The sequence below is a fragment of the Triturus cristatus genome, chromosome 10, assembly GCF_964204655.1.
Source record: "Triturus cristatus chromosome 10, aTriCri1.1, whole genome shotgun sequence".
In the NCBI taxonomy this organism is placed as follows: Eukaryota; Metazoa; Chordata; class Amphibia; order Caudata; family Salamandridae; genus Triturus; species Triturus cristatus.
Window position 1 is genome coordinate 570,197,611 of NC_140593.1, and position 22,201 is coordinate 570,219,811.

Sequence of the window (22,201 nt, forward strand, 5' to 3'; positions counted from 1 at the left end):
AGCCGCGATGGAGCCAACGGCAGATCAAGTGCCCTCAGAATGAGAAGGCTAGCACTCACACAAGACCACGAAGAAGTGATCAGTGCACAAGAATGGGAAGAAGCGTACGCAGCTTACAAGACCCTAGGAGCGGTGAAAAGTTACGTAACCCAAGGGTGGCCAGACAAGAAGCACCTTAATAGTGAATTGAGGAAATTCTGGGAAGTCCGGGAGGAACCATCTATTGGAGACAATCCAGTGTTCCTATTGAGAGGGGATAAGGTAGTCCCTCCGCAACCCTTGGTGAATCATCTTCTAACCATCCTACATGAAGGACACCTTGGTGTCATGAAGACCAAGGCAAGAGCGAAGCAGGCATACTGGTGGCCAGCAATGGACAGTCAACTGGAGAAACACGTCAGAACGTGCAAACAATGCAACCGGGCAGACAAAACACAAGTATTACTACGCTCGCCACTAGGGAAGTTCACCTGTCCATCCAGCCCGTGGGAGATGCTTTCGGTGGACATACTGGGGCACATTCTGAATGCGGAGGGTGTGCCCAAATACCCCATAGTATTAGTAGACAGGTACTCTAAGTGGCCTGAGGTGGAAGTGTGTGAAGTGTGCAGAGGCCGTGCTGTCTTTCCTCACTACCACATTCCTGAGGGAAGGAATTCCAAAAGGTGATTACCAGCGACAATGGACCACAATTTGTGTCAGCGAGATGGAACGCGTTCATGGACCGCAATGGGATAGAAGTCAAACACCCTCCAGTCTACCACCCGGGGGGGGAATGGACTAGCAGAGAGATTCAATCGAGTAATTATGGGGTCAGTACAAGCAGCAAGATGTGCAGGACAAAACTGTGAAAAGGAGCTCCAACGGATGCTGTGGGGCTATCGAATCACCCCGACAAACACCGGATACAGCCCATTCAAAATACTCCGTGGGCGCGATCCTTTCACAAAGGACAATCTGGCGTGGAAACAACTTCTCGTACAAAGCAGGTGGTTCCCAGCGGTGGTGCGACGCAACATTGACAAGGCGCAAGCCTTGTACACCGAGTACTACAACAAACGACGTAATGTCAAGGAAGTATCCCTAGAAAGGGGAGAGTGGGTTAGAGTGAAACAAGCAATTCTGAAGAGGAAAGGAGACAGTACATTCAGTCATCCATTGCAAGTCGTAGAGCCTTACGCCAGGTCAGCCCTGTTAAGCGATGGGAAGATATGGTCGCAGGATAGGATGGCGAAGTGCATCAAGTGGGAAGATACGGAGAATAGAAGGTTGCCCATCCCAGAGGAAGGAAATGAGCCTGAGATAGAACAGGAACAGGAGAACTCAGCGCTAGGGCCCGCCACTCCCAAGCGAGGTAGGGAAGATCAAAACACCTCAGGAGAGAGTGGAGGTGTTGAAACAACCAGTCAGCTCACACCGAAGAACCCAGATGTCAGGGTAAAGGGGAGAGAGACACAAGGGGAAGCAAAGGTAGGAGGAGGGCTCCCTGCATGGGACCAGGGTGCAGCCCACGTCTCTACACAGACCCGAACAAGACTGGGCAGACTGGTCAAGGCGCCCAAGAAGTTTGAAGACTTTGACATGAGAATCAAGTAAGACTGTATATGTTTATGCTCACTGGTTACTCAGTTGTTTGATGCGTCTAAAGGGGGGAGATATGAGGTGACGCGCTCTAGTTGTTGTAGAGCGCGCAAGAGGCATGCCGGGAAGGGGCAAGGCCATGTTGGAGATCGCCGCGAGGGAACGCGGGGAAGCGGACGTGTCCCGGCGCTCGGGAATAATAAAGCTACACAGTTAACTCCTCAAAATGGTCCAGAGAGTTATTTAGTGCACTAGAATTACTACAGCAGGTGCCTGGGATATCGCCTACACGTGCACTGAGGCAGTAGGAGAGAGAAGAGGCCCGAGGGCTGCAGGCGCTGGCGGGACCCCAGGGGCAGGACACGCATCAGGAGTTCTGGAGTTTCTGGCAGGGGACATAGGAGCCGCGACATCCTTTAGAGGGCTCACAAGTAGCTCAGAGCACACAGGCGTGGGCCCCTCTCAAAGGCCTCACTCCTACACACGCCCAACACCGGGGGACCTGTAACCAGAGGCTCACTCGAGAATCCAGCGAGGGCATGGAACTGAGGGGTTGAGTCACCCCCTCCTTCGTGGGAGCCTCGGAGCCCCCTTGCCCCGAAGGGCCTGGAACCAGGTTTGAATTTGCGGGCCGGGGAGCCTGTGTGCGCGTTCTCCGGGGGGTCCTCTTAATATTGGGGCCGTCCCGACTTTGAGGATCTTAAAAATGAGAGTGGGGGACAGACAGAAGCAACCTTGTCGGCCTGGGGCGAAGAACCCACAATACTCATAGAAGAGAGGAAGGGCCTAGTTCATCGAGTCGCCACCTGGGTCCTGGCGTGAATAAGAGTTCGCAGAGGTTCTGGGAGGCTACTTGGAGTCCACCAAGCAGGCTAAGACCTAGGCAACAAAGCTGTCCTGACACTCCCCTCGTAAGCCACAAGTGCTCTACATCACTTATTCAGCGGATCTACCTGGATCTTGTATTCCGGACTAAGGAGTGGCAGACAAGCGGGCACACCTTCTCCAAGTGGTAGGTGTCCCAGAGAGGTGACCCAGAAGTCTGCTCTAAGCGGGGGTTCCATGCATTGAGCTGGCGAGAGAGACCACCTAATTGGACCCTATTTCTGAGGTCAGCAGAATACTCAAAACTTTGAGAGCGAGAGGTCTCGAACCACAGCATTCCACAGGATGCGGGTAGACCCTCTACGGGAAACGTGTCTCTTCCCTACTTACCTTGGCCTCTTTCGATCCTTCCTCCAAAATGGTTACAGGGAAAAACAAGAAGGAACGCTCTGTAAACGACCTACTCCTTAAATCTAGCCCAGGCAACATGGACACAGCATTATCCCAGCCTGGGTGCGCTGCGAGCCCGGATGGGGGAGAAATAGAAGCCCCGGTAACACATGCTTTCCTGGAGACACTGTTTGCCTTTCTGAAAGAAGATCTCCACTCAGTAAAAAAAGAACTGCCGCAAGAAATCAGAATAAATACGGAAAGATTTGGAGTTAGTAGGGGGCAGAAAGGACACTTTAGTAACACAGTCTTCAGCTAGAGATGTGGAAATCCACCAACTCAAGCAGGAAGTCCTCCGCCTCCATGATCAGCACCTTGATCTCCAGGAGCATGCGGAGGACCTGGAAAATGTCCCCCTCAGGAATAACATCCGTATCCGGGCGGTTCCCCGGGGAGCAGAGGGGGTCGGACATTGAAGCATATGTTGTGGATCTTTTCCTCTTCATCCTGGGCGATCCGCCAGATCAAATTGGTCCATACACGTAGGGTAGGTCCAGCAAGAGCAGCACCAGCCCGCCCCACATATCCTCACCTGCGTCCATGACATCCAGCTTACGCAACGCATTCTCCGGGAGGCACGAGACAAGCAACCCATCGAGTTCCTGCAACACGACCTCTCCTATACCAGGACCGGGAGGCACGAGACAAGCAACCCATCGAGTTCCTGCAACACGACCTCTCCTATACCAGGACCTGGAGGCCTCCACATTACAAAAGAGAAGGGAGTTTAGGTCTGTTACCACCCACCTGCGATCTAACAAAGTTCCTTACTCCTGGGATCACCCGTTACGACTGATCTTTAAATGGGCAGGGAAAACGCACCACATTAGATCACTACAGGAAGCGCAGCAACTGTTGAAACTAAGGGAGGAGGGTCCGGTTCTTACTACTCACACGGAACCTGGCAACAAACCTCCGAAAGCAGGGAAATGGCAGATGGTGGGCCGGACCCCCCTGCACCTCCGACCAGACCCCCCCGAAACCATCGCTAAAGAACGCAAGGCAGTTATCGCTACCCTTGAAGAAGACACTCTGAAAGCTGACTGATAATGGCCAGTCAGAGCCTCCAAGAAATTCTTTTGGGGGTATTTCAATTGCCTACACAAGCAAATTCTCTTGTCCTCCATGTTGCTGGGCTACGGGTGGGGCAGGTCAGCAGCAGGAGTCCTGCGGACATTCCACGTTTCAACCATTGGCACAGTGACTGCCCAGCCTGATCCAGACTTTCTTCTCACGAAAGACCCCAAATGTTGTTGGTTGAACTTTTTTCCACTTGGTTATGGGGTAGGGTTTATTTTCTAGGGCTCTCCTTCCGATGGAACACAATTAGGAATATGAAGGCGCATGCGTCCAAAGAGGTCTCTCTCTCCCCCTTTTGAACGTTCGGGGACCTTCCCGCTAACTCCTCATCTAGCATGCCTCTACCAGCGACGACAACCGGGTAACCTACACTATAAGGGTCAAACTACTTAGCTTAAATGTTAAGGGCCTTAATAACCCCAGCAAAAGAAGGGTAATACTTTCCCTACTAGAACATTCGCAGAGCAAAATCTGTCTGCTTCAGGAAACTCACCTTTTAGCACAAGACACCCATAGAATGCAATTTAAGAAATTCCCATGACAGTTCTGGTCATCTGAGCGTGCGAAGAAGGGTGGGGTTGCTGTCCTTCTCCCCCATCGCTTTTGGGGGTCAGTCCTAGACACTTGCTTTGAAATAAAAGGTAAGCCGTTGGCTATACGGGCACAGACAGGGTCACTTCAATTTACTGTGGCCTCCCTCTATGCCCCTAATGAACACCAAAAAACTTTTATAACAGAGTCAATAGCGGGGGTGCTCCAGTCTCCAGACCGGGGCATCTTTGTGGGTAGGGATTTTAATCTGGTTATGGATGGGGAAATGGATCGCTCGGCTCAAAGGACAGGCCAGGCAGGGGCATTCACAGCGGAGAGTCTGGCTTGGCTGACCGATTGTGGGTTACACAATGTGTGGAGGCTTCACCACCCGAATGACCGAGATTTCACATTCTTCTCTGCAGCCCATAAGACCTACGCCCGGCTTGAACACTTCCTAGTTTCGCCAGGAGCTTTGGAACTCACCACAGACTTCCATTGAACCACACTCCCTCCCTGATCACGCAGCCATTACACTTACTTTCTCAATCCCCACAGGCATCTCCCAACGCATCTTGGCGAGACCCTGCTGCACTTCTCTGCAATCAGACGCGTGATCAAAGACTACATTTCTGTAAATGACCATGAGGGAGTCCCGCTTTCTTCAGTCTGGGAAGCCCTTAAACTTGTTACCAGAGGCACCCTCATAGCACAATCAGCTCATGAAAATAAACTCAGAAGGGATAAGAAAGAGAAATTGGGGAAAACTGTATTAGAGCTGGAGTCTATTCACAAGTGCACGGGCACTCCTCAAGTGTGGCGCGAATTAGAACAAGGTAGGCTTCAACTTAAATGCCTCTACCTCGATAGGGCAGAATATGCCATGCTCCACCTCCAACACAAATTTCACTTGGGCTCTAACAGAGGGGGTCGGATGCTAGCCCATTGTCTTCATAGTACCCAACACGACAACACCATCAAGGCTATCCGACCAAGCTCGAGCCCGATGGTACAGAGCAACAGAGCATCACATTTGGGGCTGATTGCCATCCCATCGCTCAGACGCTTTCCACGCTCGCCACGATCATCTTCGAACTGTCAAAATCTCAAATACTGAACCTCACAGTCCGGACAGACACTGAACTAGCTCTTCACGCAAAAAATGAATTCCAATAGGTTGATGCTGAGCTCCCATACATAGGTATCACGCTCGACAGAAACCTTCCTAAAACGGCAAGAGCCAAATTCTCGAACTTAGGGACCACGATCTGTAAAGATTTTGATCGTTGGCGACAGCTGCCGTTGTCCTGGTTTGGCAGAATTGCCACGGGTTAAATAAATATACTCCCACGAGTCCTATATGTTTTCAAAGCACTTCCTCTCTCCCCTCGCCTGGGGAACTACGCCAGCTCCAAAAGTGCATATACGGTTTCATCCGGGACGGGACAAAGCCTAGACTCCAAAAACAATTATTGCAACGCTCAAAACTGGAGGGTGGCTTGGCGGTCCCCAATGTAACACGGTATTTCCAGGCCGCTCAACTTAGATTTTTGGTAGAATGGAACCGCGCCATGACCGAAAAACACTGGGTCTTTATGGACCAAACTGTTGCGGGCTCACATATTAGGAGGGAAACCTGGCTCCCACGAGCCCATAGATCCTGGGGTTTATATTCTTCCCCGGTAACTAACAACTTTCAAGGTGAGGGACAAAGTTGTGCTTTCATCGGGCCTTTCGTCGTTCCCCTCCCCACTTACCCCATTGTATGCCAATTCGGACTTCCCACCAGTTATGTCACCACAGGTAGCTAGCAAGTGGTTGGCGGGAGGGTGTAAGAGGGTAGGCTGCCTCTTTGAGCAGGAGGGACTCATTCTTTTTGATGAGCTTAAGTCCCAATACTCCTTGTCGGAACAAGAGATGTCACACACATTCACCTTACCCACTGGGTCCCTGGCCCTAGGATACACCCCGGGGCAGGTAGGCCCAGGACCCCTTCTGAGAAATGGCTAATATTAAAATAGGACGGTAAGAAACTCATCTTCGAGCTTTACCGCTTCTTGTCGAAAACGTCATGCCCAGAGAATACCAGTTCAGAGGCGGTGGGAGGCGGAACTGGAACGCAATCTCCTGGTTAAGGAGTGGGGGGACATATTCTATAGGGCTCATCACACAACGTTCAATGTAGGCCGGGATTTTTGTTCAGTTTGTAAAGTTAATTTGTGTCAATATGTTATTTGTTTGAGCAAGGCTATACATATACTGCATGCAGTATATTGGTGGCCTCTGTTCTGATATCCCCCACTGGGCATATAGAACTGTTAATTGCTCACTTCAGGGGGGGGGGGGCTCCCCTACGCAGCCGGCCCTTGTAGGGTTGTAGGCGCACCGCTGTGTACCACACTCCTACCCACTGACCGCCCACCTAATACCCCAAATTCAGTTCATTTTTACGCATCCGATTATGCAAATTTGCCCAGTTGGGGTTGTAAGCAACTTGCTGTTGAAACTGCTTGCTCAGTTATATATGGGCTTTCCTGTTTTCAGTATCTATTTTGGGTAAATTCTGGTGGGGATTTTTCAGTGTTATCAAGTGATTTCAATACTTTAAAAAAAAACAGTGGTTATCAGTGGTTTCACATTTTCGCACCATTAAAAACAACAGAAACTGTTTGTCCGGTGTTTATGGAACGTTTTGCTTTTATTATTGCTTGCTTTCTGCACTGATAGGGCATGGTATATAGACAGTATAAGTATAGTGTATATGAGGTCCAAATAGATTTTTGCAAATTAAACATATTGTAGTACACTATACAATACGTCTTCAGTGAATCTTTGGTCATGTGTGCTCCCTCTTTCCTTCCCATGTGAACTTCTGTGAAAAGGCCCTCTCAACATTGGCACTTGAGATAGGCAATGCCACAACAGCCAGTACACAATTTGTTAACTCTGGCCACTGACATAGCTTTCTGTGCCAATTCTGGTTCACTTGAAGATTGCGATTCTCAGGGCAAATTCTGCAACATTTGCCCTGAGCTGGATGCTTATGCCCTCAGAGTTATTGTAGCGGTCAAAAATGAAGCAGCACTTTTGAAACTACGGAAGAAGTTCCCCTTTACGGAAGGGATCTAGACCAGAGTACCACAGTGAGGTTTAATTGTCTTCAAATGCCATTGGTGAGGATGGGACATTTCTATGCATCATTGCAAGTCCTTTCTCATACATTGTAAAATAAAAGCTCCTGAATTGCTCTTCACCATTGCTTTGCTTATCAAGTGGCAAGCACTCTAACATGGAACATGTTGCAGTGCCAAAGTCACTAAAGGTGTCACCCAGACTACTCTCAAGGAGATGTTTTACATCTACACCAATTATGCTGAACACTTGGCAGACCAGGGTGTTTTCAGAATCTAGTTTTTTTATTATGTCCACTACAGCACTTCTGTTTTCCTGTAAAATTCTAAGATTGCAGTAGAGTGTACTTTTTTTCATATCACTATCAATATGTGACAAAGATCCTCACATTTCTTTGCTTTGGCATCATCACTCAGCAAATAATTAATTTTGTAAATGGTTGCCACATGGATAATATGGCATTCATAGCCCCTTGGACTGAGAACCATCAGCTAAGGGATACAGTTGCGAGGACTCCTTCTTTGATGCCACACAAAGCATGAAATTATAAATGTTTGTGTTTTAGTTCCTGTGCATAAGATAACAGTGCACCAGAATGGACTAAAAAGTCAGTAGCATTCCTCATTAACTCTGAAAATTGTAAAGATGCTTTTAGCATATCATCTAATAAGTGGCAAGGATTTCTTACAGGGAAGCACTTCAGCTCAGGTATCAATTTTGGCAGGTCATCACACAACTTTCATATACGTAACTTAATCACTGCAAATTCAAAAAATATCACTCCAATCTTTGGTGAACTTGGAAAGAACCTTTTTTGCAGAGCATTCCAATTGACACTGCATTCCATGTTTTCCAAAAGCCTGGTGTTTTCACCACTATCCCAGATGCTTGGTGAAAGTGCTCTTCACCTATACTTGTCACTATACCTTGGATTGAATGTTTAAAGCCTGAGGTGTTAGAAATTCACCTACTATCAATACTGACTCACTAGAAACTGGGGACTGATGTATTAAGGGTTTTTACCCATTCTCTGAGGGTAAATGACATGACACATATTAGGAAAGATTCTTATGAAACCAGCCATTTTACATATCAGTGAAAGAATCAAACGCAGCCAAAATATCAAATATGATTTTGATATTTCCTGATTCTCTACAGTTAAAATAATTAAACAAGACCTAAAATATGCTTCTAAGGCCTGAATCATTAGACCAAAGACCACAAAACTGAAAAAACAATAGGAAGAATAAACAATATTTTAGTGGCATCCCGAAACAACAAAACTCAAGCAAAATAATGTTAGCCCAGACTTTCTTACTGCTAGCTTGTATAACAAAGTTACATTGTATTGGCCCCTTCCGGACGAAAAAAAATGACTTTCACTCTCTTTTTCCTTTCTTTGAATGGCAGTTAGTTTGTGGTTGTGCCGGTGTTTTTTCAGTGTTTATATGTTTTCACTGATGAGGGCTATTTCTCTTTCAGTGGGATTTTATCAGTTATTATAGGTTTAAACCTAAAACCGGACAGCCTAATTATATATCAATAAAAAGATTTAATCCAATTTTTAGAAAACAAGCCTATGAGTGCACGCTTCATGTAGAATGTGTACCTCTTTTATTCAACTGACTTCCAGTTCCGACTTTATCGTGTGTCTACAATATGTCCCTCTAGAAGCACCTTCACCGCAAAAGGAAACAGCCTTGTCGAATAGTATTTCACATTACATATGTACACTCTAGGTTCATTCACTAGGAGACACTGAGAACTAAGAAATTAGACTTTAAAAAGTAGTATAATGTTTGGGATGCCTCGGAGTGCCCTCCTGAAATTAATTCGGTTTTCAGGAAATGGAGAGGAAGGAGAAATAAGCATGACGGCAAGTTCAAAATTTGCCTGCTGATATGCGGCTAATCAGTCACACGCAGGATGCTTGGCAAATGTTCAGTCTACCTCTGATGCCTGGGAGGTGGTGGATGGCAAAGGTGTCAGTAGTGGTGACAACAACCATGGTTCATACGTACCATCTTGAACACAAATTACACCGTGTGTGGAGGAGGCGGGCCTCGGAGGGGGCAGGGCCTTTGAGCCTAGGAGTACCTAAAAGGCACTTTTGCCCCCAAGTCACCTCCTCAAAAAACAATTTTAAAAAAGCTTGCTAAGGCTGGTGCCGATGTTCTGGTGTTTTTTCACCCCCCCTAATTGACACGGGCAGTTAAGACTCGGAAAAAGAGCTCTTAAGCCCCTATTTACCGGGGATTTCAGCTAATTTTCCCTTCCACTGTGTGATATCGGCTCCTCACTGAGTAATTGTGTTCTGGGAGCCGAGATAGGTCACACGGTGGCACTGTGCGAGTTGGCAGGTCTGATGGTTATTTAATAATACTTCTCAATGTGGTACAGTAATTCACCCAGTCTAAAGGCCACATCATGAACCTTACGTTCTAGTTGAAAAAACAGGAAAAACACTAACATGAACTAAAACAAGAAAGAGGAAGCAGAATCCTTCAGCACCCTGGAACTTCAAAGACCTTGCTGACAACAAATGCTGCTTACGTGGACAGGAAAGAAAAAGAAAAAGAAAAAAAAAAACAATGACCTCCTCACACACTGAAGTACCTCTGTGCAACACATCACCAAAGGAAAGTACTTTAAAAACAAAATCAATGAAGCTGCCAATAGAAGGAGAACACTCTTCAAAACAATCAAGCAGCACAGCAACCCCTTGCTTGACCATCTATATTAGTGCCTCTTTTGAAATGGTTAGCCACCACTTTTGCCTGGAGTATGATGTGATTTCAAATTGAAAGTGCACTGGGTCCCCGATAACCAGGTTCCCAGTGCCAGATCTCTTGCCTAAAACTGTACCACGATTAGCACAACTTCAGCAACCCCTATAAGTTCCTAGTAAATGGTACCCCTGGTACGTGGGCATTGGTACTGAAGAGGGTCCTCTAGAGCTGCAGCACAAATTGTGCCACCCCAGAGACCCCTCAAAAAGACCATGCAAACTGCCACTGCAGGCTGCGTGTTGGAGCAGAGAAAACCGAAGAGTTTACATGACACAGCCCAGTGAGCCATGCCCACATACACTGCATGCAGGCCTTATAGCCCTAAGGCAGGGTGCACTATATCCCATGTGTGGACATATCTGCATGAGCAGAAATGACCTTACAATACCCACTCCATTCTTGGATATTTTAAGTGCACAGGGAAGCTATCGAGAGTGCATGGGTTGGATACTTTTCATTACGAGTTTCCGAGCTCCATGATGGCTTCACTGTACCTTAAGATGTCCGGTACCAAATATCTCAGGTTAATAAATCCTCACTGATGACAGTGTTAGATTTACTAATAAATGCACACCGGGAAAGCCTTAGAGGGTCCCCTTAAAACCTGACAAACAGCGGTGTGGTCTCTGGCTAGTCTTAGACAGCCTGTCATCACCAGACATGTTTCTGACCTCATGGGGTGAGAGCCAACGATCTCAGAGGCCAGGAATAAAGCCTGCTCTGGATAGAGGTGCTTCACACCTCCTCCTGGCCAGGATGGCCTTCCAGGGCAGGAATCTTCAAAGGTAATGCCGCCTTTGAAATACAACCCAGGCTTCTCCAGATAGTGGAGGATGCCCACCCCCCTTTCCTGCTCCATATTTGGAGGGAGGAGAGGCAGGAATATTAGATTAGGAGATGTGCCCACATTCAGTCAGCACCACTCGAAAGGTGGGGCAGGTGATGTGGACATGACTTTTCCAATTCCTCCATCTTGGGATGGACAGGAATTAACTTATCAGGGCTAGGGTAGTGCCCCTTCCCACAGGAAGTGGTCACTTAGAGGGTGTAGCCACCCAAAGGAAGGTAGCCCATTGGCTACTACCGGTCACTCCCTTTAACACCCCTAAATTTAGTATTAAGGTGATATCCGTGGACCTTCGCTCAGATTTGGCGGATACAAAGAAGGCATGGACAAAGAAGAGCTGCTAACCCAAGAACTGAAGAACTGCTGCAGAGAAATTTGCCCTGCCTGCTGCTTCCAAAACTCAACAATTGTGGTGTGTTGTCTCGTCCTGCAGCTGTGAGGCCTTCAAGATTCCTTGAGCAACTCCAGGACTTTGATAATCTCCACAAAACTCCCTTGGGGTAGAGGAACTACTCCCCTGCAGTCCGCAGGAACTGAACCCAGAGAGTCCAGATTACCAACTTGCTGCTTCCCAGAGACTCCATAGAAGCATCCAAGCAAAACGAGGTACACCAGCTCCGGAGAATCAGATCCGTCTCCCTACTGTGTGTGAAGACACCAGGATATACCAGAACCACAGAACCATGCCACACCAATACCAGAGGTACCAGACCATCTGAGGCATACACGGAGACGAAGAGTACAATCCGGGCTCCAACTGCCCAGAAAGCAAGCGCCAGTCATGGGCATGTTGAGAACCTCGAGACCCACTTTGTGAGTGACAGCTATTCCTGAATCACCTCAACAAGCTGCCTGCTCCAGACCATGAGGACAGACGCACGCCGCCCGGCTGACCTATATGCCCAGCATCCAGTCCGCCCAGCCTGGGTACCAATAAACCAGCTGTGCTCCCCATAGTCTGGAGGCCCTTGCAACCTGCTCCCTCGAGTGAGACCCATCGGACTTACCTTAAAGACCCCTTGTGCAGTGTGTTTTCTAGTGGCCCTCTTCTTCGTAGTGCACCAGCCACCAACAACCTCAGCACCCTGCTACAGGCTGAATCCTGGATGCTCCTGAGAATCAGCCTCGCCTTGTTCCTTACCTAAATCCAGAAGGTGAACCTCGAGATCCAACTGTGTGATTTTTTATGCATTTTTCTATTTTCTCTCATTAACTTCAATGGTGCGTAACTGCAAACAAAAATAATCAATTTTGGGAGGCGAGGCAGACCGCCGAGCAAGATGGCCACTTGCTAAAGCGGCTCCGAGCCCCATCCAACAAATCTCTCCCCATTCGCTTCACTCATCCAGTTCCAGCTGCCCAACTGCCTGCAATCTAACTAACCTGGAACCCGAGTGCTCCGGTGCTGACTGTACGTCAGAGTCCCCACTGGATCCACGGATTGTGGCCTAGAGCTGATGCCTCTTGTGAGTCGGCGACTTGTGCGCAGCATGCGAGACCCAGGAAACGACCTGCTCTGTGCTGAGTGGCCAGCAGATGGTGGCGACGAACTGCACAGAGGACTGGAGGAGCGGCAGCTCCTGTATGGCGGACTGGCGTCAGGGTGTTGAGGACAGCTGGCTGGAGCTGTACCCTGCTCCGGGGTTAGCGCCCTGCTCCGCTGCTTAGGGACCTGCCCGGAGTGGTGCTCCTGCTTCCAACTAGACTACCACGACCAGCAGCATTATGGTGATGAGCCTGTAGTGGGGAGAAGCCCTGGTGAGTGTTGTTGTGGTGGGTACCCCCCACCCTCCCCCCCCACTCCTCAGATCCAGAGGGCTTTACTGAGGTGAGGTAGATTGAGACACGTCGAGCTGCCTAACAATTTTCTGAACTAGTCTAAAGCTCTTCCGGCAGAATAGCTTTGAGAGATCACCAATGCATGAAGCTAAGTCCCTGGTATCTTAAAGTCCCAACCATTAGAAAAGGACTCACATTAACTACTGAGTAGTACTTCACCAAGACTGACACCTCATGAACTCTGCAGCAACGCTTTGGGAAGCGTACAAGACAGTCATTAGAGGACAGGGTGTCTCCCGGTTAGTAAAGGGAGAAGAGGGCACAGGTGGAAGCCACTGAAAAAGACATAGAACAACTTGAGGCGCAGCTCAGACATGCAGATAATACTGACGTAGCCCACAGGCTGGTGATTAAACAGAAGGAATATCGCTGGCTTGTGACGAAAGAAGCCAAGGCGAAACATAGCGCGACTCTCCACCGTATCTACGAGATTGGGGAGAAGGCTGGTAAACTCCTAGCCTGGTTAGATAAAAAAAGAAAAAGCCAATAAATGGGTACACGGGTTACACTCAAATGATGGTAAGCAAATAACCGATAGATTAGAAATAGCAGAAACGTTTGCTTCCTTCTATGCCTGACTTTACTCTCCCTCCGGACTAGCGCCTTCTGAGGAATGTCGTGAATTCCTGAGACATATCCCGCTTCCGGTTCCCACTGCCAAATATAGGTCTCTCCTTGAAGGGGACTTAACTCAAGAGGAGATAATGTAGGCAATCAGAGATTTGAAAGCAGGCAAAGCGCTAGGAACCAATGGTTTGCCTGTAAACTCAACATTTCGAAATTGGCACTGCACCTAAAAGAACCCAAATCAAAGACAGGAATCCCTGGTTCTGTGACTCCCTCAGTAACGAGAGGAGATCCCTCTGACCATCCGAAAGAACATGGAGACAGCACCCCTCAGCAGCACATTTAAAACTTCTCCGCCAGGCCAGAAACGCCTACAACAGGCACATTCTCAATGCAAAAAAAAAAAAAGAATTCTTCAGATCGGAGCTGGAGAACGCCAAGAACAGACCATGCAAGCTCTTCGAACTGGTCAAACACAAATCTAATAAACTGGCCAAAACATCTAAAGAAACCCCCAAGTCGCTAATATCATCTGAGGATTTCTCCTCCTTTTTCTCCGACAAAATCACAGCCTTAGGAAACGAACTCAGCGCCGCCACAAACTCTCAACCCTCTCCGGATCTGCCCCCTCCTTCCGCGTTGCCCCCACAGGCTTCACCCAAAAACCAAGCACGCTGGTCTAACTTCAAGCTCTAGGATGAAGACTCTGTCTCAAAAATCCTATCTACCTTAAACCCGAACAACCACTTTAATGACCCGCTCCGCTCCAACTGCCTAGGTGCCGTTGCCCAATCCATCATTCCTAGTTGGACTGCAATAATCAACGCCTCTCTCAGGCAGGGATCGATACCAGACTCTCTGAAACCAGGCGAAGTTCTCCCCATCTTGAAAAAGCCGTCTCTGGATCCAGCTTCCCCTGACAACTTCAGACCTATCTCCAATATCCCTCTCTTAGCCAAAGTGTTGGAGAAGTGTGTGCAACAGCAGCTAAGCCATCACATCAACAACTTTCATCTACTTGACGACTTCCAATCAGGATTCAGACCCGGGCACAGTACTCAAACCACCATGCTCCACATCATAGACTATGCCGTCCAAGCCCTCGACCAAGGCAAAACTTGCCTCCTAATCCTTTTGGATCTATCCTCGGCCTTCGACACAGTCAAACATGGAAAATTACTCGAACGCCTCAAATTTAGGATGGGATTGGATGGTTCTGTTCTAGACTGGTTTAGGTCCTTCCTCCAAAATCGATCACAAAGATTCCTAATTAACGGTAACCTGTCTGCCCCCTCCCCGGTCACGGTTGGAGTCCCTCAAGGTTCAACCCTGTCCCCCACCCTCTTCAACCTTTACCTGGAACCGCTTGCCGAAGTACTACGCTCCGCGAACATCTCTTCCCACATGTATGCTGACGACACCCAGATCTACATCAAAACCTCATCCCCCGAGGAGATTCTATCCCTGAATGAGGCCTTGAAAATGACTGTCCAATGGCTCGCCTCCAATCAACTCAAACTCAACGCAAAGAAAACAGAATTTCTCCTAATTTCCCCACCAAAAACTAACCCTGAGATTCAGACATGGTTAAGGCTATCACAGCCCTAAACTGCCCACCGACCATTGTTGACTTGGCCAAATCTTTGGGCATAACCCTTGACTGCAACTTGAACATGCAAGACCACATCAACTCGATGGCTAAAGCAGCCAGATTCCACCTGAGCTACCTCTGGAAACTGAAAGCCTTCCTCGACGCTCCCGACCTAAAAATTGCAGTCCAGGCACTAGTCATCTCTAGACTGGAATATGGCTGTTCTACCCTCTCGGGGCTACCCAAAATCTCACTGGCACCTTTAAAAGCCTGCCTCAACGCGGCCGCCAGACTTCTTACTGGCACAAGGAAATTCGATCACATTTCACCTCATCTGAAAGCTCTGAATTGGCTTCCTCTCGAGGCCAGAATTCAACTCAAACTGGCATGCATCACGCACAAGGCACTATACTCAAACTCCCTTGCATATCTGGCACAGAAACTCGTGTTATCTGGAGGAACCAGAAACTCCAGGTCCGCCAGAGACCTCTTGCTCCAACCTGCGCACCTGCGGGGGAAAAGAAAAAAAAAAAAAAAAAACTACAATCGGGCCTTTTCTGGGGCCGCACCAAGAGTATGGAACACTCTCCCGCCTGCCTTCGGAAGAATCCCCTCACTGGCACGCTTCAAAAAGGATGCCAAAACCTTCCTTAAGGGCAAATTCCTCGCTTAATTTTCGCCTCAACCCCCCAGAGACATCAGAGATGATCGCCACGAGTAAATGTATAATGCAAAATGTTCATATGTATCCTCTATCCCTTATGTACCCAGCACCCCGCCCCTTCCTATTCTATTGTGTACTTTTGTGACTTCTATCCTATTGTATACGGTTTTCTTCCTGTAAAGCGCTCTGATAACCTAACGGGTCAAGTCCGCGCTCTATAAAACACTAAAATAAAAATAAAAGAGGAGGAGCCTAGCGCGCATCCAAGATGGTCGCGTGAGCACAGGGCTCCCCGGACCCTCGCTGCTCCTCGGAATTTATCCTGACATTATCCTGACTTGGCTGACAGAATCTGGAAGGCGAACTCTGGCTGAACGTTGACCTTCTTTCAGAAACCGAATCGGACCTGGGAATCCTGATCTACGGTGGTTGGAACTTTCGAGGCCCAATCGATGGCTGTGCCCGGTGCGAGGGTGACCTGTGGAGCCGGGGTGTAATTGAACAACAGCGGCAGCGGATCTGTGCCAGTGGCCGCTCCATTACTTTCGGTTTCACTTTTGGATCCCTGAGGGGCTGGAGATCGTAACTGATTGGAGCGGCTGGGTGTTTATCTCTGCTGGATGCCCTTGTCTCCGCTTGCCGCCAGTGTGCCCGTTGACTTTGGTTTCTTCGCCCGGCCGCATCACGGTATCTGGTGCGGCTTCTGACTGAGTGGCCGGTGCCCCCTTGACGCTGGGCCGGTGGTCCCCGTTGGTGAGCGTGGTTCCCATGGGTGGCAGGGGGGGCCCCGAGGGGCGTAAGACTAAGACATCCCTCCACGGGGGTCCGGTCCAGACGAACAACATGGACCACTATACTCAAGGAAGAGGGTCCCCTGGAGCGGCTGGAGCCCCCTCGGACGAAGCTGGTGGTGGCCCGTCCATGCACTCGGATCCGTCCCTGCAGGACATTATGAGCGCCATTAACGGCATCAAGGAGACTATTGCTACGCAATACGAGGCCTTGGCCCGTAAAATCGACACGGTGGCTATTGATGTCGCACTGATTCGGGCGGATCTCTCCAAGACCAACGAGAGGGTTCAATCGCTTGACGTGCGGACGTCCACCCTGGTTGCGGATGTGTCGGACCAGCGGGCCACTCTTGGCGACCTCAAGTCGGCCAACGATCTGATGGCCCGGCGGCTGGAGGACTTTGAGGGACGGGCCCGCCGCAATAACATCCGCGTCATAGGCGTCCCGGAGACCTCCGACAACCACCCGGTGGATCTCTTGGTGGAGGAGCTCATCCTCAAGCATCTTGCCCCCGCCGGCCTGAGTAAGTTCTTTGCCGTGGAGCGGGCCCATCGAGTTCCGGGCGGTCGGCCGCGGCCGGGGGCCCCCCCGAGGCCCATTGTTGCCAAACTTTTCTACTACAGAGACCGAGATGTGATTTTGCAGGCCTCGCGGGCCCATGGCCCGGTCCGCCATGAGAATGCGTCTATTAACTTTTTCCCGGACTTCACCCAACTGGTCCAGAAACAAAGGATGGGCTTCCAGGGGGTAAAGCGTCGCCTCCGCGACCTGGGTCTCAAGTACTCCATGCTTTTTCCTGCTAGGCTCCGAGTGGAGCACGAAGATCGGACAACCTTTTTTGAATCTCCCGCAACTGTGAGTGACTGGCTTGACTCGCTGCCGGGCCGCGGGGACCGGCCTGGGCCCTCTGCTGGTACCGAGGGTGGCGGGTCTCCCTCGGAGTGACTTTGGTCCTTGATTTTGCCATTTTGTACTGTTCGGCTGGGTTCAACTTCTCTTTTGCATTTTGTTTTATTATGATCTATGTGGGGGGCGGTTGGGGACGGGTCCCTCTCCTCCTCCGGGGTCTTTCCGTAGAATGGGGTTTATGGGGCGACAGGCACACTGCAAGTTGGGGTGGTTTTTTGGGTCGCAGGGGTGCAGGGTGGGGGGAGTTGGCAGTTGGGGGGGGTTGGGGGGTTTTGATTTGTGTGTTTTGTTTTTAATGCGAGGTCTTTGTTCTGTTCCAGTCTTGGGCGTTGCGCTATTTGCTGGGGGACCCTTGATCGATTGGAGGGGATGGGGGGGGGCGGGTTGAGGTTGATGTCATGGAACGTCAATGGATTGGGGGACCGTATCAAACGGGGTGTTGTGCTGCAGTATTTGCGACGTATGTCTCCTGATGTGGTGTTTTTACAGGAGACGCATCTGGTGGGTAACGTTTGTCATGCCATGAACAGGGGGGGGTACCGACTCGTTGCCCATTCTGGTTTCACCACTGGCTCTAGAGGGGTTGGCATTCTCCTGCGCTCTTCACTCCCGCTGGAGATCACCAGGGTAGTCCCGGACGATAGAGGGCGCTATGTGGCTTTGACTGGGCGGTGGGAGGGGCAGTCCCTTTCCTTGGTCTCTGTCTATGTTCCCCCGGGTCTCCAGAACTCCACCTTTTCAGACTTGGGTCGACTGCTGCTTGAGCTTCCTGACAGTCTTCTGCTTATGGGTGGGGATTTCAATTCGGTGGTCTCGGGCGACCGGGATCGCCACCCGCCCAGGGCCCTCCCTGCTGCGCAGGCGTGGCTTGGCGGATTCTTGGAGACCTTCGGTCTGGTCGATTGCTGGAGGTTAATGCATCCTACACAGTGTCAGTACACTTTTCACTCTGGGGCGCATGGGAGTCTCTCCAGATTGGATTACTTTCTTATGCCCGCGGCCCAGACTGCCCGGATTCGAGAGGTTAGGCATCTGGCCCGGGGTATTTCTGATCATTCCCCACTGTGGTTGCTTTTTGACACTGGGACGCGGTCTGCTGGGCGGATCGCTCCTATTAACCCTTGGTACCTGCGGAACCCCACGATCCGCTATAGTCTGGTCAAGTCGATTGACCAATACTTCCTTGAGAATGATGGGTCGGTGATGTCCGCAGTGTCCCTGTGGGAAGCTTTTAAGGCAGTACTCCGTGGGCAGGCCCTATCCCAGATTGTGGCGGCAAAGAAGGTTAAGATGGAGGCGGTGGTGAAGCTGGAGACCGACATCCTGGGGTTGGAGGCGGCCTTGGAGACGGGGGTCACTCCGGATGGGCTACATGCCCTCAGCCTGAAGCAGTTCGAGTATAAGTCCCTTGTCACTGACGCTGCCCGGACCATGTATAGGGAGCAGCAGGGTAGGTTGTATGATGCTGGAGACAAGGCTGGTAAATTGCTTGCTTGGCTGGATAGGAAGGAGAGAGTGAATCGTGTGGTCCCAGAGCTCCGGGTTGCGGATGGAGTGTGTGTGACTGAGCCTGGCGAGATTGTGGAGTGCTTTGCTGACCACCTCCGGACGGTGTATTCCCCGGTGTCTGACAGAGATGAAGACGACTCTCGTCCTCTACTACGGGATATTGTCCTGCCCGGCTTATCCGTCGAGGACCGTGGGCGGTTGGATGCCCCCTTGGCCGTCGATGAGATTGCTACCGCGATTGGCTCCCTTCGCTCGGGCAAAGCCATGGGCCCCAATGGCCTGCCGATCGAGCTATACAAACTGCGCCCGGATAAAATCGTGCCCTTCCTCCGTCGTATGTTTCAGGAGTCGAACGAGAGGGGTTCCCTTCCCGCCGACCAGCGTCTGGCAACTATAGTCGTGATTCCTAAGGAGGGTAAACCACGTGACCGCTGTGCTTCATATAGGCCTATCTCCCTCTTAAACGCAGAACCCAAAATCCTGGCTAAAGTCCTCGCCAACCGCTTGCTGAGCGTTATCTCTGATCTGATTCATCCGGATCAATGCGGCTTCATCCCCCACCGTAATACCGCTCTTAATCTGCGGCGTCTGCACGGCGTCCTAGCTAGGGCGAAATACTTTTCTGAACCAGCCGTATTGGTTTCTTTGGACGCCACCATGGCCTTTGATACCATCGAGTGGCCATTCCTCTGGGCGGTCTTGGAGAAGTTTGGTTTTGGGGAGGGATTTCTTAGCTGGGTGAAGCTTCTTTATGCCGGACCAATGGCTCAGGTGGTTGTCAATGGGCGGGCTTCCCGGCCTTTTGCTCTCGGGAGGGGCACTAGGCAGGGGTGCCCGTTGTCCCCTCTGCTTTTTGCTCTTGCCTTGGAACCGCTCGCCGCCTGGCTCCGCTGGGAGCCCTCTATCAGAGGGATCCGGTGGGCCCCGGGCTTCGAGGATCGGGTCTCGCTGTACGCGGATGATATTCTTCTGGACCTCACCTCGCCGCGACAGTCGCTTAATGTTCTCTTTGATGTCCTCACCTCCTTTGGGAAAAACTCGGGTTTGATAATTAACTGGTCCAAATCTTGCGTGTACCCTATCTCTGGTGGCCCTCCCATTTTGCCGCCTCTACTTCCTATCCAAACGTCCTCATCCGGCTTTAAGTACCTGGGGGTATATGTTTCGTTGGACCCGGCGGTCCGCTATGAGCAGAACCTCCTGTCTCCACTCCGACGTTTGAGGGTGGATACGGCTCGTTGGTGTAGGTTGCCCCTGTCTCCGCTTGGTCGCGCGGCCCTGTTTAAAATGATGTCCCTTCCCAGATTTCTTTACGCACTTCAGAACTCCTTTGATGTCATTCCGGTGGCCTACTTTCGGGAGGTGGAGAGTCTGCATAGGAGACTGGTCTGGGACGGGCGGGCGCGTATCGCTCTGGCAAAGCTTACTCTCCCCTGGTACGACGGGGGCATCGCGCTTCCTGACATTAGACGGTACTATTGGGCCTCCCAACTGTCGGCAATTAACCATGCCACGTATGCTCCTGGTCTGAACCCGGCGTATGAGATGGATAAATTCCTGCTTCCCGGCGGTAATTATAACAGAGCGCTTTACTCCCGATCTGCTGGTAGGACCCTCACGGGCCCAACCAAGATTGCGGTACGGGTGTGGAAGGCGGCCAATGTAGCGATGGGCTGGAGTGAGCGTTTAACGTGTGCTACTCCCTGGTTTGCCTCAGACTGCCTGGGGAGCCTCTGGACGACGAAAGGCTTTGAGCACTGGGACACGATCGGCATTAGCAGAGTGGGGGATCTGTGGGTTAAAGGCGCGGTCAAGACCTTCGCGGCGCTCCGGAGCGAGTATGAGCTTAGTGAGAGGGAGTTTTTTCGCTACGCCCAGGTTCGGCATGCCCTGCTCTCGGTTTTTGGGGAAGGGTCCACGGTCCCTGTTTCTTCGCCCCTCGAGGACCGCATACTTGACGGTCACGTTCCCGATAGTACTATCTCTTTGATCTATAAAAAATTGATAAATAATCGGGCTGACCTCTTGGTGCGTCTACGGGAGGCATGGACGGGGGATGGGGTTGAGTTGGACGACGAGGACTGGCAGTCCGCGCTGTCATCTCCTAAGGAGGTTGCCATCCCGGCCCGTCTCCGTTTGGTCCAGCTTAAGATCCTCCATCGCGTTTACGTGACGGGTCCCCGATTGGTCTCGATGGGGTTTTCTGAGGACGGGCTCTGCAAGCGTGGCTGTGGGCACAGTGCCACCTTTCTCCACATCCTGTGGGAGTGCCGCGAGGTGGTGGAATACTGGCGTCAGGTGCATGAGATTATGAGGCGAGTCACCGGGGTCACGCTGTTGCCGGAGGTGCGTCGTTGTGTTCTGAATGTGTGGGAGCCCAATGACTATAACGCGGCCCAGACTCGGTGGGCGGCCCTGGGGAACATGATAGCAAAGAGGGACATAGCGCAGCTTTGGGGTTTGCAGCGGCCCCCCACCGTGTCTGTCTGGAAGGAGAACATGGACTGGTGCATGTTCAGGGGAAAAGACTGTGTATGTGGCTCGTGGTAAACCCGGGGCTTGGAACAGAATTTGGGGGCAGTGGAATGTGTATCGTGGAAGTATTTGTGCTCCCCCCCCCTGGTGGAAACGTCTGATGTAGCATTGTCCCCCTGATCCTTGATGGTTCCTTACTTATCTGGCACATCTGAGTATAGATTTGGTATTCCCGTTTCTCCCCCCCCCTACCTCTTTGTTTCCCTTCTTCTTGACTGCCATCGGGTGGTCGGATATGGAAGCGCCCCTGCTGTGGCCCGACGCCCATCTTATGTTTTCTTGCCTCGCCTTTGTTTTAAGTTGTTATTTATGATAAAAGGGTGTATCCCGATTTCCTTTATGTGCAGTCTGCTCTTCTGTAGGGTGCGGAGCCCCGGTGGGCCAGTCATTGTAATTGCACTGTTTGATCTTTTACTTACTAGCGGCCGGCCCTGGGGGTTGTAGGCCCGTGCTTGTAACCTTCTTTCTGCACAATAAAAAAAATTTCAAAAAATAATAAATAAATAAAATACCTGTTGAGGATGTTTGAGGAGAGCAGGGAGGGAGGGGTTCTTCTTAGA

The 22,201-nt window shown here is 50.5% G+C and overlaps 1 protein-coding gene and 1 long non-coding RNA gene across 2 annotated transcripts in view; one reads left to right on the forward strand and one right to left on the reverse strand.

Annotated features, from left to right (window-relative positions):
* CEP20 (centrosomal protein 20) overlaps positions 1 to 22,201 on the reverse strand; it is a 380,968-nt gene that overhangs the window by 275,569 nt on the left and 83,198 nt on the right. The gene's annotated exons all lie outside the window — the stretch shown is intronic.
* LOC146789750 (uncharacterized) overlaps positions 1 to 22,201 on the forward strand; it is a 101,584-nt gene that overhangs the window by 41,070 nt on the left and 38,313 nt on the right. The gene's annotated exons all lie outside the window — the stretch shown is intronic.